The sequence below is a fragment of the Suncus etruscus genome, chromosome 8, assembly GCF_024139225.1.
Source record: "Suncus etruscus isolate mSunEtr1 chromosome 8, mSunEtr1.pri.cur, whole genome shotgun sequence".
NCBI classification, from domain to species: Eukaryota; Metazoa; Chordata; class Mammalia; order Eulipotyphla; family Soricidae; genus Suncus; species Suncus etruscus.
The window spans coordinates 75,269,353-75,286,079 of NC_064855.1; positions in this window are offsets into that span (position 1 = coordinate 75,269,353).

A 16,727-nucleotide genomic window follows, 5' to 3' on the forward strand; every position below is an offset into this window, starting at 1 on the left:
ATACTGACATTCTCCTTGCTCAAGTTTTAATACTTTAGTAATTTCTATGCTTAACTGAAAATAGAAATTGAACTTGTTTTAGTGCTATTTCACCTCTTGACAAGATTTCTGCTTAAAAACTTTAAAGGTATTTTTTATTGTAATGTGAAAAAACATGACTCATTTATCTTTTTTGATTTAGGGTTGGGACACCACTTGGCTGTGCTCTTCCATTGCTAGGCTCAGCGGTTGCTTCTTGCAGTCTTTAAGAAGTCATTTGATACTGGGAATTGAACCTTGGTGTCCTATAGGCAAAGCATTTCTGCCAAATCATAGGACTAACTTTCTGACCCTGGATAATTGATTAAAGCTTCATTTTCACTGAGATACATGTATATGTCTTTTTTAGTTTTTTATATTTAATGCCTAGTAAGCTGATGACGTATTTTGTTGTTTTTATTATTCCCCTATATTTACAATATGTCATGATCATATAAAACTATTTAATAATGTTGATAATTAATGTTTTCTAGAGCTATTTTCCAACTATCAAATTATCACTTTGAAAAACATAGCTATTATTGAAAAATATATACTTGTTAGTGTGTCCGTCATCTATCAGTTGCACCTCTAAAATACTTTAGACATATTTTCTTTCTAACAAAAGAAGGTTCGGTTGATCTGAATCAGTTGATAGCATGTGTAATTCTGTCTAGCTGAAAAAAATGAAAAAGACACAAAAAAGGTTGAGAGTGCCATAGAATTGTCATATCAGCTACTAAACTGAAAGCTGTATTGTGCCTCTGGCTGGTGTGAAGGAGGATGTGTCTGTGCCTCTCAAGTTTCTGACTGAGAATCTGATATTCACAAGTTCTATAACCCAATCAGGCAATGTTCACTTCTTGCAACTGTCATCACCATGGAATTATCAGACAGATGGTCTCATTTTAGTAACTCTCCAAGATATCTGTCAATCTAAATCATTTGCTAGGACACTTACGTAAAAGTAATTTGTGTGATACTTGTCCACTAATATTCAATCAGCATTTTATCTTTTTGTTTATTTATAAATATCCTTCTGCCTGTGCTCATTGTTCTGAAAATTAAATGCAGACCTTGTGAAAAGATATCCAATATATTTCACATCACCTAGCCCTCAAAATCACATTCCATCATGTTGATGTTAGAACTTTTAGTTACATGCCTCATTTGTGCTTATTATAGTTTATTTCACAGAAGACAATGGAATATTCAAACAACTGCTGTGAAGCTTGACAAATGAACCTCATTGCAGGCGAACACCCCAAAGCCTTGAAGAATGATCAAAATTTTAGTCTCAAAATATATTCTATTCATATACATTTGCTTAAAAAGGGCTAGTGGTGAAAGATGATTAAAATATAATATACAGAGATCAGCTAATTCCTTTCTCCTCTCTCTGCTAGCCATAAACACACATTCATACACATACTGCTCACAATCACCGATTAATTTAATTAATAATTTTTGCTTCTCCCTTGAGGTACTCAAAGAGCCTGAGGCCATACTATCCATTCAGTGTGAAGGCCAGAAGATGCAGAGAGGCACAAAAACCTAAGTATTGGTAATTATCAGTCCAACTCAGAAAGTCCCAAGATTGCTCACCCAGTGGTGCTCAGATGCCTACCTGGCTGCACCTGATTGTGTTTGAGAGACCATGAGGTTCTAGAGATTGATGCTTGATATGAGTGAGCTCTAACCACTGTACAATTATGTATATATGTTAATATGAATAAAACATATTTTGAGGGGCGAGATATATAGCTCAATGAGTTACACACATACAACCCAGACTCAATTCCCAGCATTCCACCCATATGGTATACTGCAGAAATCCCAAAGGCCCAAGGCTGCCAGGGCTTCAGGGCTGTGGACTGCAGATCCCTAAGGCTACTGGGACCTAGTGCTGCAAAGCTTGAAGGAAAACATGTGGCCCAGCTGCCAGTGCTGGCTCTATCTCACACAGGGATGCCAACTTGTAGTGACTTCCTGCCCTGTGACTGAAAGAGAGAGAAGAGAAGAAACTATATGGAAAACAGTCATACTTAACCTCTAAAATGTCATTCTGGGATTTTAAACTCTGGTGAAATCAAAATTCTTCCTTGAGCATATATCTCTTTCTGTTTACTGTCCTTCATTTCCCAAATAAAAATATTTTACATCACTATTAGCCTACTCCTGAAATTATTTTCTTTTAGGGAAGATGGCAGACCTGAAAAGCCTGGTTAAGACTAGCACTGATTTTCCATTTCTGCAAAGAACTCCTCATTCCAGTCTGAGTTCTAGGGCTCTCCAAGAAACCTAGAGGCAGGTTCACCCTCTCACCCCACCCCCGACAGAAAAAGGGGAGCCTAGGGCCTAGGTACTGTTTGAAAATCATTTCATTGAACTGATGAGAGGTGTGATTTATACTGTGCAGACACTTATTGCTGTTTTATCTGCCCAAATATTCCCCAGGCACTTTGCCAAGTGAAAGAGGTGGGTATCTGAGCCTCCTTCCTGCTTCTCAAAAATCACCAGGTGAGTCGCAATCCTTTTCTTGATCAGCAAGGAGCAAAAATCAGAGTTGTGTTCATTGACTTCAAAACACCATCACGACCTTCAGATTTTAACTATTATGGCAAGTACATTATTCTCAATTAAAGAAAATGGTACATTTTAAGTCATGAGGTTACACTCTCATTATTTTTGATTGACTTCTCAAAAGTTATGATATGTTTGTTGAACCACAAAAACAAGGAAAAAGATTTGAACTCAGAGATCTGTTACCTTAGATAATGAAAGTTTCTAGTTCCAAGAAAATGCAAAAGGAAAGATAATGAGTCATAGGAAGAAATGTTGTTAGGAAAATAGCTGACACAATTTCTGATTTATTTGCCTATTTCACCTCTGTGGTCACTCTAAAATTATAGAATGTAGATGATAACTTTTATAGTAAAAATTAAATAGCTTTTATTCTGAAAATTAAATTTGAGAACTTTCTAGTTCTGGACTAATTGAGTTATTTGACTTTCTAATACAAAATTTTTTTTGTACAAAATTTTTTTTTGTACAAAACAAGATTACATGTAAAATTGCTCTCAATATTCTCTGCTGTTTTTGCTGGGATTATATTACTAAACCCTGAAAAGTGTAATCAGATGGAATAAATATTTAAAATCACCCACGCTTATTTTCTCCTTGTTTTTGAAAACCATTACAAAAAGCATTATAATGAAAATGGAAGTTTGGGAAATAAAAAATTTGGTTTGCCTGTTCCAATATTTAAAAATTTCCATTTTAATTGAAATTTTGTTTTAATTGAAAATATTTGATTTCATAATAACAAGACTGTCTTGAAAAAATTAATACAAGAATTTATTTTCAAAAGAGTTAGTCAATCATGATGGATCAATTTACCATTAGGAATTTAACACTATGAAAAATTGTAATCATCCTATGAAATAGATTACTTAAAATCTGAAGTTTATTTTAAATGACTTAATGGTCATTTAGAGTTATCTTATTGCATTGTATAAAACTACTGTTGTGGAACAGAATTATTAAAATTTATAGCTAAGAAACCCCTTCTTAAAAGCCTATTTATATTTATTTTTGTCTATTTCACTTTATTTTGAGTAAGAGTCACAAGTCTTAAGAGAACAGCAATGTAGATCCTAACCCCCAGTATCTCGAAAAGTTTCCTAAGTCCTCCAGGAATGATTCCTGAGCTCAGAGTCAGGAATAAGCCCTAAGCACTGCCATTACTATATCTATATCATCTATATCTATATCTATCAAATATTTTATTGTATTATGTAAATTGTATAAAACAGGGGTGGCGAACACGCGGCTCTCAAGCTGCATGCAATTCCCGGCCAAAATGAATGTGGCTCTTTGCCTCTTATCATGATTTTGTATACTGTGGCTCTTTGCCAAGTTTGGATTTTGTTCTGCTGCTTCTCAGGAGGACCTCTGAGGAGAGATCTCTGAGCACCGAGTCCTGCCCCCAGGCTTCGTCCTCCCATCTCCCATCCCTCGGAAACAACTGCACTGGCCAGCAAGCGAGGGGACCCATGTGTCACATGTTGGGTCACATCTTGCCCTTTGTTCTTAGTGTGGAGGACGCAGCACACCTTCACCCTCTCTGCAGGATTTTTACCCTCACTCAAAATGGCAAAATGCAATACGTGTTTAATAGATTATTGTTAAAATTAGATGCTTTTGTGTGAGTGTTCGTCTGTTTTGACAGGTCACTGCGTGGTGTGTGTGGCTCTCTAACTCTCACAGTTTAAATTTTGGCTCTTTGTGTCGAACTTGTTAACCAAATTTAGTATAATATATATGTATCGCATATAATATGATATAAGTATATCATATATAATAATGCATCGTGTATATGTAGATAATGTGATATGCATATATCATATACAATACACATACATATCTATGTATTATAATATATAGTATACAAAGATACATATGCATATATGTTTATATGAAAAAGTGTGTGAGAGGGAAACTTATTTCTGCATTTTTAAAGTTAAAATAAAGAATCTGTTTGAAGTTTTGAAAAGGTTAGAAGATACCTTGGGTTGACTTATGTATGTGAAACCAAGAGTTTGATTCTCCAAGAACATTCAAGAACCTCTGGTGTGGCTCTGTAAACCCTGGACACCACTGAAATTGCTATAAGCAGAAGTACCTCAAGAAATGACACAAGTTCTACCGAATCAAATTGAATATTTTAAGGAGTGTCTTCAGGCCTCCTGAGCACACTGGAATAAAATTTATTTAATAATTAATACTCTGTTTAGTCTTTCTCACAGAACTTTATTTAGATGTTTCTCACAAATCAAGAAAAGGCATTTCTTGTATGAGAAAAAATAAATTTTACAGTAAAACTGAAAAAGATTCCAAAGAGAAATGGACCTACAACTTTGAAAAAAAAGATTCATGTTTCTAATTTTATTAAACTCTTTTTTCCAATGTAAAGCCTCATGTTTATATAAAGAATAACAAGTCAAATCTATGGGTATATATAATCTAGTGACTGAATATACACATATTATGAGGTCCTGGCTTGATTTCTGGCACAACCAAATTAAAAATATATTGATATAGATGAAAATCATATCCCTACTGAAATGACACCAAAGTACTTTTCATTCACTAATTTGGTTTTATGTTTTTCCAGAAGTGTACTGTGTACCTCGCCTTTGAGGTACCTCATCTCTGCCAGTGCTAAGACAGCATATGAAGCAGAAGATAAAACCAGGGCACTATGCAAGCCAGAACCACACTCCAGCCTGATCCAGGCCTCAGCCAGCCCTTTAATGCCTGAGCTCAAGAAGATACACTAATGCATCTCAATAAATAAAACTCTCTTCCTCCACAGAAAGAGAGTAAGACTAAATATGGCATGATATTACCTTTAAAAAAGGCGTTTACTAATACTAAAGCAGAAAGGAACACAAATATTACCAATTAAAGAATCAATAATTTCTTTTAAACTTCAGCTGGCCTCATATTCTAATAGCCTTTTATAAAAAGCTAATGGTTAGCCCACTTCCTTCATGTAAGAAATATATGAACAGTTCCTTTAATTATTCCCCTAAAAATAGGGCATTTTTGATAGAACTGTACAGTGTAGGCATAATACCAGATGACTACAAGATACGTTTACAATAAAAACCTCTTTAATCATCATGATTTACATTTTTTTCTTTTTGCAACCTTTTTAATAGCTCTTCCAGAGACAGGCTACAAACATCTTGTTTGGAATATACTCCATATTCTTTTTAACAAATGAGTTCTTATATATAGCAAAATTTCTTTTTAACAGTTTTTAAAGATGTTCCCTTTAACTAACACTGCATTTATCAGTTCTTTTTCTAGGAAAGTTCACTGTTTTGGTTTTGTTTGTTTAATAATATCATGTTCCAGTTTTTAATGTTATCAATCTTCAAAAGGCTATCTAGGATATGAAACACACAAATCAACTACTGAAAGAGTGCCATTCTATTCCTCTGAGTCAGTGACAAATTATCTGAAGCCATTTCTTCAGCCTGTCTTTCCTTCTCTTCAGTTCTTTCATCTTTGGCATTAAGAAGTGTTGAAACAGATCACTAAAGGTTAGTTGTTCTCTCCATATGAGTCAGAGTGACTACACAATTTGCTTGGCCAGACTATTACTGAAGCCCATTTCCAACACTGCCTTAACCACAGATGTGTTATTCATGACCATAGCATTGTCTTCAGACAGCATCTCTCCAGGTACAAAGTGGGGAATTCATGGCATTGCAGGGTGCTTGGGAGTTGTAGTTGTTGTCCTGAAGTTTCCTCAAGCTTACTAATAATTAATATTTTTCTTTAAGTTTTATCCCTCTCATTCTGAGTTTGTTGGGTGCTAGTGTTTTGAAAAAAGAGAATAATAATTTTTAGTGATATATGCAGAAGTCAGAAGTAGTTAATAGGTTACATTAAGATTAAATAAGATAATATTTAAGAGTAACTCTAGTATATGATATTATCTGAGAAGATAATGTTCACATTCCTTCAGAAGAAAAAAAGTACATTATATTATTTATCTAATCAACTCAGCAAACCTTTAAAAGTAAGCTATAATTTAGTTGGCTTGTCATACCCCTCCTTTTACTTCTTTATAACTTTATATGCCTGACCACTTACATTTTCTTACTTATACATTTGGACTTCATGTACAGATCCATTTGTCATTTGTCTCTATTTCTAACACTTATAGATCTCTGTTTCTAAAACTAATATACATGCAGATTAGGTTGGTGACCATTTTAATGTGAACTATAAATATCTTATGTAGATCTTCAAATACTACAACTTTTATAAACTCATATATGAGAATGGTATTATTGATTTAGATAATATAAATATGTGATAGTAATTACATCTGTTCAAAATACAGTAATTCATGTTATTAGTTTGAATTTTATTATAGAATTCTTCTTAGAGATAACCTGATTTCATGGATATAGAGAAGAGTAGTTCTAGTAGAACTTCTGAAATCCTACAAAATTATTCCATAAATAAAGTTAATGTGTCCACATAATTATTTATTTTTCAATATAATACTCTTTGTGCAAATAATTTTATGTCATTCTTTTAAAACATCCAATTGACTGTAAATACACAATTAGGATGGTGTGATACTTCATTTATTAGGAGCATTTAGTAGTATTTTTCACCAAAAAAATGTATGGATATTTTATTTCAACAGACATTAACATTACATTAACTACTCTATATGCTACAAGACATGCTTTCCAACAGAGGATCACACCAGTGTAGATAAAGTGTCTATGATTAGAAAAATAAAATGGTTGAAAATCAAGACAACAATGATATATCTTTTTATGTTACACCCCCCCCCTTCACCAGTGCAACATTCCCATCACCAAACCAGTGAGAATGGCACGTATCAAAATACTGGGAACAATCTGTGTCTTCAGGGCTGTGGTGAGAAAGGAACTCTCATTCATTGCTGGTAGGAATGCTGCTTCGTCCAACCCCTATGGAAAACAATATCTGACCTGGTTTTGATATCTGACATTCCCTATAGTCTCCTGAGCCTGCCAAAAGCAATTTCTGAGCCTAGTGATAGGAGTAACCCCTTAGCGCCACTGGGAATGACCCCCCACCAAAAAAACTAAAAACAAAAAAATGAGGCCAGAGCAATTGTACAGCTGTAGGTTGTCTGTCTTGAATGTAGCCAACCCAGGACAAAAAAAAATATGAAGGTTTCTCAGTAAAATCAAAATTGAGCGAGCTCTCATGACCCAGTACTCTCAATTTTGGGTAATTATTCACAGGTCAGAAAAACATTCATTCAAAAGGATGAATACACACTGATATTCATTGCAGCACTTGTTACAATAGCTAAGACTTGGAATGAACCTAGATGTCCAACAACAGACAGGTGGATCATAAAGATATGGTACTATATACAATGAATATTACATACATATAAGAAATAATGCAATCATGCAATTTTCTGCAAAATGAAAGGGACTGGAAGATATTTTCAAATAGGCAAGGCAGGAAAACCAGGATAAATAATATCATTTATATGTGATATGTAGAATAACTTCATGAATAATATAATAGGTTAAATAGAAATTGTCTTGAATATTCTTTATCCAAAAGCATAACAAAGAGAAAGAAAAGATCTAAAGGAAGGAGGAAAAAAACTAATATGAAAGAATGGAGGCCAGATGACAAGTGATTTCAGGTGCATTGATGGAGAAAAAAAGGACAGAGCTAAATATCCAAGCTAAAGTCACTAATGGAATCAAGAGACTCAAACTTTAGAAATATAAACTTTAAATATTTCAAATGAACTTGAAGAACATTGGTAGAAGGACGTCAACACTGGTTGTGGAATTAGCCCCTATTAACTATGTCTGAAACCCAACTATGAAAAATTTTAATTGAAACAATAGTTTCAATAATAATATAAAATTATTAATTTCAGTATATCAATTAAAATAAAAAGCAATAAACATTGCAAAATAATATACTCCTTATAATCTCAACCAAATTAAAACAATTTATTTGTCTTACTATTTTGTAATATGAGCAAATTTACTTTTTATTTTGTGCTTTTTAATAGATTTTCCACATATGATTTTTAATGAACTTAAAAATTGTTTGTTATTATTTTATAATTACCTCCCTAAAACAAAAGTGGGTAATAGGAAGCAAAATGTAATTAATCTGCACTCCAAGGCATGTGTTTCATACTTTGACTTTTTATGCTTGTATTTAATTCATATTCATTCTCCATTAAAGTCTACAAAGAAGAAATAGACTAGAGACTTAGTTATATGGTAAACTTTGCTTGGAAGTTGTACTCACTAAAATATTTGTCCATAGTTGTCTTGGGTATTTTTGTAGATTTTCTAAGTGTAGTAATATTTGATTTTCAAATAGTAATGGTTGTACTATAAAGTGCTAGCCTACAAACTCAGCTAACAGAATTTAACAGAATTCCAATACGCAAACAATGAAACAGAAGCGAAAAAACTAAAAGAAACAAACTTAATCACATTTGCAACTAATAAGTAAACTATCTGAAAATTAACTGAAAAAATATAAACGACCTATAAATAAAACTATATATGCTTTTAAAATAAGTAAAAATATATAAGAAAATGGAAGTACATTGCATTTTATTAATTAAAATGATTAATGTTGTCAAAATAGGAATTCTATTTTTTGTTTTTGTTTTTTTTTGGGGGGAGGGGGCACACCTGTTTGATGCTCAGGGATTACTCCTGAGTAAGCACTCAGAAATCGCCCCTGGGTTGGGGGGACCATAAGGGATGCCGGAGGATCGAACCTCTGTCCTTTTTTGGCTAGCGCTTGCAAGGCAGACACCTTACCAAAGGAATTTTATTCAAAATTTTATTCAAAATTAGTATATAGATTAGTATATAGATTCATGTAGTCCTTCTAAAATAGCCATGGCTTTTTTTTAAAAAACCTAGAGCAAATGTTAAAATTTATGTGAAGTAATAAATCCATAGATAGCTAAAGTAACCATATGGGTTGAGACTTTTCTTTAAGTTAAACAGTAGCAATGAAACAATGTGATACTAGAATGAAAACAATAGCTCAGAACAATGGAATAGACTCGAGAGCCTAAAATCTATCATGTTATCACAAGTGACAGTTAATTTTGACAAAGGAGCATGAGTTTAAAGTGGATCATATGTTTGAAGTGGATCCCTTCAACAGATAGTGCTGAAAAACTGGGCAGGTATTCTGTAAAAAAAAAAAAAAAAATTCCAGAACTCAAAACCCCCTTTCAAATCTTACACAATAGTTAATTTAAAGTTGTTTAAAGACTTGATGACAAATATAAATGATTTTATGTAGTCCTTTTGATCACATTTGAATCCCAATGTTCTCACCCACAAATAGCATAATGTTAGAAATTAAGACTTCAACTTAAAAACTGAGTGGAAAAAGTATAATATAAACACTTAATCATAGCAAAGAAAGTCACTTCATTTGACAATTATTTTGAGGCCTTAAACCTTTTATATATTTCCCCTCCCAAACCTCTTATATTTTTAAATAAATATTTTTGATTTTGTTTTTTTTTAGAAAATGTCTGTATTACTGTACTTTATTAACTTCTTAAGTATATGTTTAAATACAAAATTGGGCTTAAATAAATGTTTTCCCACAATTCTCTAGAGCGTAAAACATAATTGCATTGGCATGGGAAAGTAGACTGAAAAGTTTTTAATCTCACTGTAAGATACAGTTACTAGTGTAGATCCATGCTGAAGCTATTTCATATACCTAACAATGGAAACAAACAACATAGATTTGAATTATAAATATATGTCATATGAATCGTTGTGATAAAAGATTATTTTTCATAAAAATATGAGAATGTGACAGGAGAGATAGTTCAGGGATTTGCTTTATATGCAGGTGACCGAGTTCAGGTGTGCAGCTCTTTAGATTGTCCCATGTATTCTGCCACAAATGATCCCTAAACAGAGAGGCAAGAGTACTCCTTGATTACCACCAAGTGTAACCTTGCACTAAAAATATCTGAGGATATTATGACTGGTAAAGTTCATCAAAGTCATCTAATTCATCTTAATCTATTTGATTCATAGTAAGAAAATTAAATTGGAATTAAGAATTGTATGAAGTGCCTCACTGTTGGATTAACTGGGTCCAACTCTCTTCATAATGTACTTGTTACTCATTGGTCAGAAATAACTTTGGATGAAACACCTTTTGGATTGTTGTCTTAGACCACTTGTTTCTCCACCCCAGGTAGTGCAGAGATACCCAGCACCATATCACCTTCTCCTCATAATCCCTTAACATTCCTGAATAGAGTCATAGAGACCCCTCAGCATCAATGGTATGGCCTTAATTTTAGATTTGAGCACTCCTATATTATTGGCTGGGAATAATCGAAGATGTGGTCACAGTACCCTTTTCCTGAGATCACCTTCATACTTGCCTGAAAATCAATTAAAGCTTTGTGAACAAGACTAGACTAATATTATTCTAAAGCTTTTAAAACAATTTTCCCATAAATAATTGTCTTTTATTGAATTAAACTTAAGTATTGCTAAATTAAGATTTTTTACATAAACCCAACTAAATGAAAACAGTAATTGATATGTTATAGAAGATTTTGTTATGTATTATAGGTCATTCATATTTTAGAAAAAAGTTATAATAGTTAAAGCATGCTAAGCTTCTTATTTTAAGATAGTCAAGAATGAAAAGATAGAATTAGAGACAAAATGCTTTAAACCAATAGAAACATTACTTGAGAAAAGAAAAGGAAATACAGGAAAACTGGGGCACAAATTTTTTTAAAGTAGGAGGCATCTGCCATACCATTGGAAGGTCCCCACAGTTCTGGACCATAACCACTGTCTTCTTGCGAGAGAAAGGGCCTAGTTATGTCACCATGTTCCAGAAGAGAATATTGACTACAAAAACTTACCAGGTAGTTCAGTCTGGGCTGATCCTTCCTTGGCCTTCTCAGAAAGGAGCTTGCTAGATTCTCCTTTCTGCAGGAACTACAGCAGCACAATACCATCCCTAACAACCTCAGTCAGAAAGGGCCCAGCTTATCACTTGACCTTGTCAAACTTCCAGTCCACCTAATTTGTTTTAGATCTATAAATTGTGGACCACACAGCTGCAAGCAAGCAGTTGAGTGACACCTTTAATATTCTGTAATGTCAGTCCAAAAGCCTGCACCAAACCACAGCACAGTAAATATTTAGACACTGATTTTGCAATGCATGGAGGAATATAACAAACATTACAAATTATCCTTGCTGATTTAAGATTTGATAATTCTAGTTGACTTTGGGCTGTAATAGGCGTTATGAACTATATTTGTTTGTGCCTGCATGGAAGCAGGGTATGATGATGGGTTGGTGACTGAGGATACTGATGAAGGGAAGGTCAACCTGTGGTGGGATTGAGGACTGAACATTTACCGTTGAAATTACCATATTATAAATAAATTGACAAATATGGTGTTATAAAAATTAGAAAAAATAAAGAAGAGTATGTAGAAGGCGAGAAAACATTTTATGTTATGTTTACTAGGAGAAGTGGTGAGCACTCTACATTAGTTTTAAATCATACAAGATGGTAAAATAAAGGGCCTAGAGAAAAGTATAAATATTGAGAGTATTACTGTACATCATGTGTATGAATTTTGGGCCTATTCTCGGTATTTTTTCTCCAGGGTCATTATCTTTATAATCTCACTCTATTTCCCTCTTATTTCGATATCCCTAATCTTAATAAAAAATGTTCCTTTATATGATGCATTTAGTCCAAGTATCACATCTACATAGAGTGAAAATAAGTGGAATATGTATGTGTGTATGCATATGTATATATATACATATATATAAAGTGCTATTTTGCTTCTTCATGTATTTCATTTGTATTTGACATTGGAAGCTGATGGGGATTATCACATTATATCAGGATTTCCTCTCTTCACACTTCTAGTTAACTGTGGTTTTTCTTTTTTTTTTTTTTAATGTCTCCAATACTGAAAATTTTAAATAACTGTTTCAGTCCTCAGGCTATAGAAAAAAGGTTGATAGAGGGAAGTTTACTTCATATTATAGAATTCTGTGCCACGTAAACATTTTACAAGTCTCTTGGGAACTACAGCTATCACATTTTGTAAACTATAGGGTTGATTAAATCTATATCTCCACAGGTTGTTTTCACCCTTTTTGTTTTATTCCACAGCAGACTTTGACCTACATTGCACTGACCTTTATAATGGGTTTATAGAGAATCAATCAGGCTGGAACAAAACTAAAGTACAGAACAGTATTCTTTATATTAAATTGGTTAAACCCAGCAGGCATGAAAAATAAAATAGAGCTGATTGATTTTCTGACCTTTAAAGTATTTTCTATGTAAAGTATACAGGTTCCACAGTACTGTCTTTAACACTGAAATTGAATTTCAAATTTAACATAATAGTGGCAAATAACTACTCACTTCACTTTTTGTAATATTATTATTTCCTTAAAATATCCATTATTTTTAACCTATGGAAAATTTTGGGGGTAGGGGCAGTTTTTGTCACACCTGGAGGAGTTATACTTGGCTTTGCATTTGGGAATCACTTCTGGCTGTACTCAAAGGACATACTGAATGTTAGGATCAAGCTTTGGTAGTGCACATGCAAGGCAAGTACCATACGCACTCTGCTGTCTGACACCAAACCTATACAAATTTTTATTCCGATAAACCAAGACAAATTTTTGTTTGTTTGGTTGGTTTTTGTTTTTAGAGCCACACCCGTTTGATGCTCAGGGGTTACTCCTGTCTAAGCGCTTAGAAATTGCTTGGGGGGACCATATGGGACGCTGGGGGGGGGAATCGAACCACGGTCCTGTTCTTTCCTTGGCTAGTGCTTGCAAGGCAGACACTTTACCTCTAGCGCCACCTCGCTGGCCCCATAGCAAATTATTTTTTAATTTTTTTATTTAAACAACTTTATTACATACATGATTGTGTTTGGGTTTCAGTCATGTAAAGAACACCACCCATAACCAGTGCAACATTCCCATCACCAATGTCCCAAATCTCCCCCATCCCCACCCAATCCCCACCTGTACTCTAGACAGGCTTTCTATTTCCCTCATACATTCTCATTATTAGGATAGTTCAAAACGTAGTTATTTCTCTAACTAAACTCATCCCTGTTTGTGGTGAGCTTCATGAGGTGAGATGTAACTTCCAGCTCTTTTCTCTTTTGTGTCTGAAAGTTATAATTGCAATAATGTCTTTCATTTTTCTTAAAACCCATAGATGAGTGAGACCATTCTGCATCTTTCTCTCTCTCTCTCTCTCTCTCTCTCTCTCTCTCTCTCTCTCTCTCTCTCTGACTTATTTCACTCAGTATAATAGATTTTTTATGATAAAACATGAATATCTCTTGTAAAATCAGCGAAGTCTATCTAATGATTTAGGCATTTTGCCTTCATGCATCTCTAATGCATTAATTCGAGTATTGCTTCAATTCATTAATGCTATTTGAATTTATAGATAATGATTTTCAGAAGTAAAGTGAAAAGTATGTCTAATAAAATACTAGAAAATGATTAAGAAATTGTAATCTGGAAATGGAGCAATAGTGTAGTGAGGGTGTTTGCCTTTTATACATTAACTCAGAATTTTGATCTCTGGCATCCAATGTGGTCCTCCTCGAGCCAGCCAGTAATGATTTCTATCACAGAGCCAGAAGTAACTCCTGAGCACTGCCAACTGTGGACCAGCCCGCTCCCCCAAAAAAAGTTTGCATCATTTCAGAGTATTTTAAGAGTTAATATAATTTTAATTACAGTATAGTATCAGAGATGCTATATAGATATTATCTTTATATTATTTCAAAATATTGTAATATATAAAATATTTGATATTTATAAAATAATCTATGATAATAGAATCATAGGAAATAAATTACTTTTAAACTCTCTACTATCTCAGAAAGCATTTATGGATATATAGGTATATATTTCCTTTTGTAATTCTGTGAATAAGCTGGAATTCTCAAGTATATTTTATGGCAAGAATTACTTGCTTAATATACTAAATAATACTTAGTTATTTTATATGAAAAGCATTTAATTTGATATTGATCACTAAAATATATAGACTGATCCTACTAACAATTTTTCATTCTTATATTGGTCTAGATAAATAAGACTGACAAAGATAAATCTTTGTCAACTTCTTTAAAAGGAAAGTTATGGAATCCTGCATTCTATTTCTTTTTTGATTGCTCTATGTCTTACTTTGAAATACAAAAAAAATTACGGTGCTATGTTTATTAAATGACCAATGTGTGCTCTTCAAAATATGCATATTGAAGTTACTCCTAAAACCATAGAATGTGATCATATTTTGTAGGCATGTTTTTATTTTAATATAGACAATTCAGTTAAAATGTAGATTTTGAGAGATAAATAAATGTGGTTGGTGTTCTCATAAAAAAAGGTCTTTGAATAGATAGTCAAGGAGAAAGATGACACACAGTTAACAGGAAAAGACAGTCTTCTCTAAAACAAAAAAAAGTTGATATAGAACAGATGTTTTGGGCACTTCAATGAAGACGGTCCTTCTGAAATTCTGATCTTGAAAAACCATCTGGTTAAAAAATTAGTTTTAGTTGTTCAGCCACTCAGCACATACCACTTTGTTACACAGCCTTGAAAACAAATTTAATTGCTTTGCCACTTGACATTACTCTTGAATAGCAATCATCTATTCTTTTAAGGTAGAATATAGTACAGCTGGCTATATATCAACAATTAAATCCAGTGATTTCAAGAAATTATAAAGTAGATTAATATTTAAGATAATTCATATGAAGAAAGAAAATGACCAGAAGTGGAAACCATTTAACACTCTTCAGGAATCCAGGATAAATTCATTTTTAATTTTTATCATTAAATGTTTAATGAATATACATTATTATTAAATGTTCAAAATTGGAAAGGCAGTGCGTTTTAGTAGGCTGACAACCAAAGTTTTCTAAGTACATGTGCTCTTTACTCTTTATGGTGATGCAGAATGAGTCACTTTATCATCATTACCATTATATTATCATTATATTTTTATAATACAGATGAATCTAGCTTGAACTACTCATAATTACAACTTTCTAAATGGCCCAGCATAATGAATAATTCTATTAATAGAATGAGAATTCCATAGATATTGCTTTATGATAATCAAACTACTGTTCTAAATATTGCATCAAGATTAATAAGTGCTTAAAATTGTCACTAATTTTTCAAGGCATTTATTTAATGATGTAATTTTCTAAATAACTTTTATTTCTACTTACATAAAATAAATTCTAAGAAAATCTTTGTATATTTTCTATCCAAATTTAATTTTCTTATAAATGTACAATTAAATATAACACAATAATAACACAGTTATGGCCTCATACTTCATATTTTATTAGGCACCCCTAATATTTTGTTATAAGAATAGTTTTAAGAATATTAAATATACATTGTTTTTAGTTATAAATAATTAAATTGTTGAGATGTAATTATAGTATATTTATTAAAATTATTAAAATTTTAACTATATCTCATTAAATACTATGTATAATTACTTTATTTGCATTAATAAAATTGAAGTTTGGTTGCATTCATAAAGCTGCATCTTTTATATCAAATTTTATATGGAAATTTTTTAAATTTTATCCTTGATAACTATGGTTTATATGCAGTTTTAATCAATTGCACAGATTTGCCTGACTTCATTTTCATTGTTTTCCACAGGGCTAACTGTCAAAACTTCACTTTAAATGGTGAAAACCCAAGATATTGACATTGATAATACTGCACTATTTGGGCTAGCATAAAAATTTTTGTGTCTACAGAGCCACACTCATTTTCCTCCCACATCATCAGCTTTCTCTTGTCCTCAGAATTAAAACTGTCCATTCTCAAATTGATGGATCTATTGATAGAAACTTATTTTTTCAATTTTCTCATTTTAAAAATATTGTAAAACATAATGTATTACATACCTACTTGAAATTTTTATCAGTCAAATTTTCTAGAAATTCAAGCAGTTTTCTTTAAGTTTCAAGTTATTTTCACTTTTCTATAGAGCTGCATCTCTATATATGTTTAAAAAGT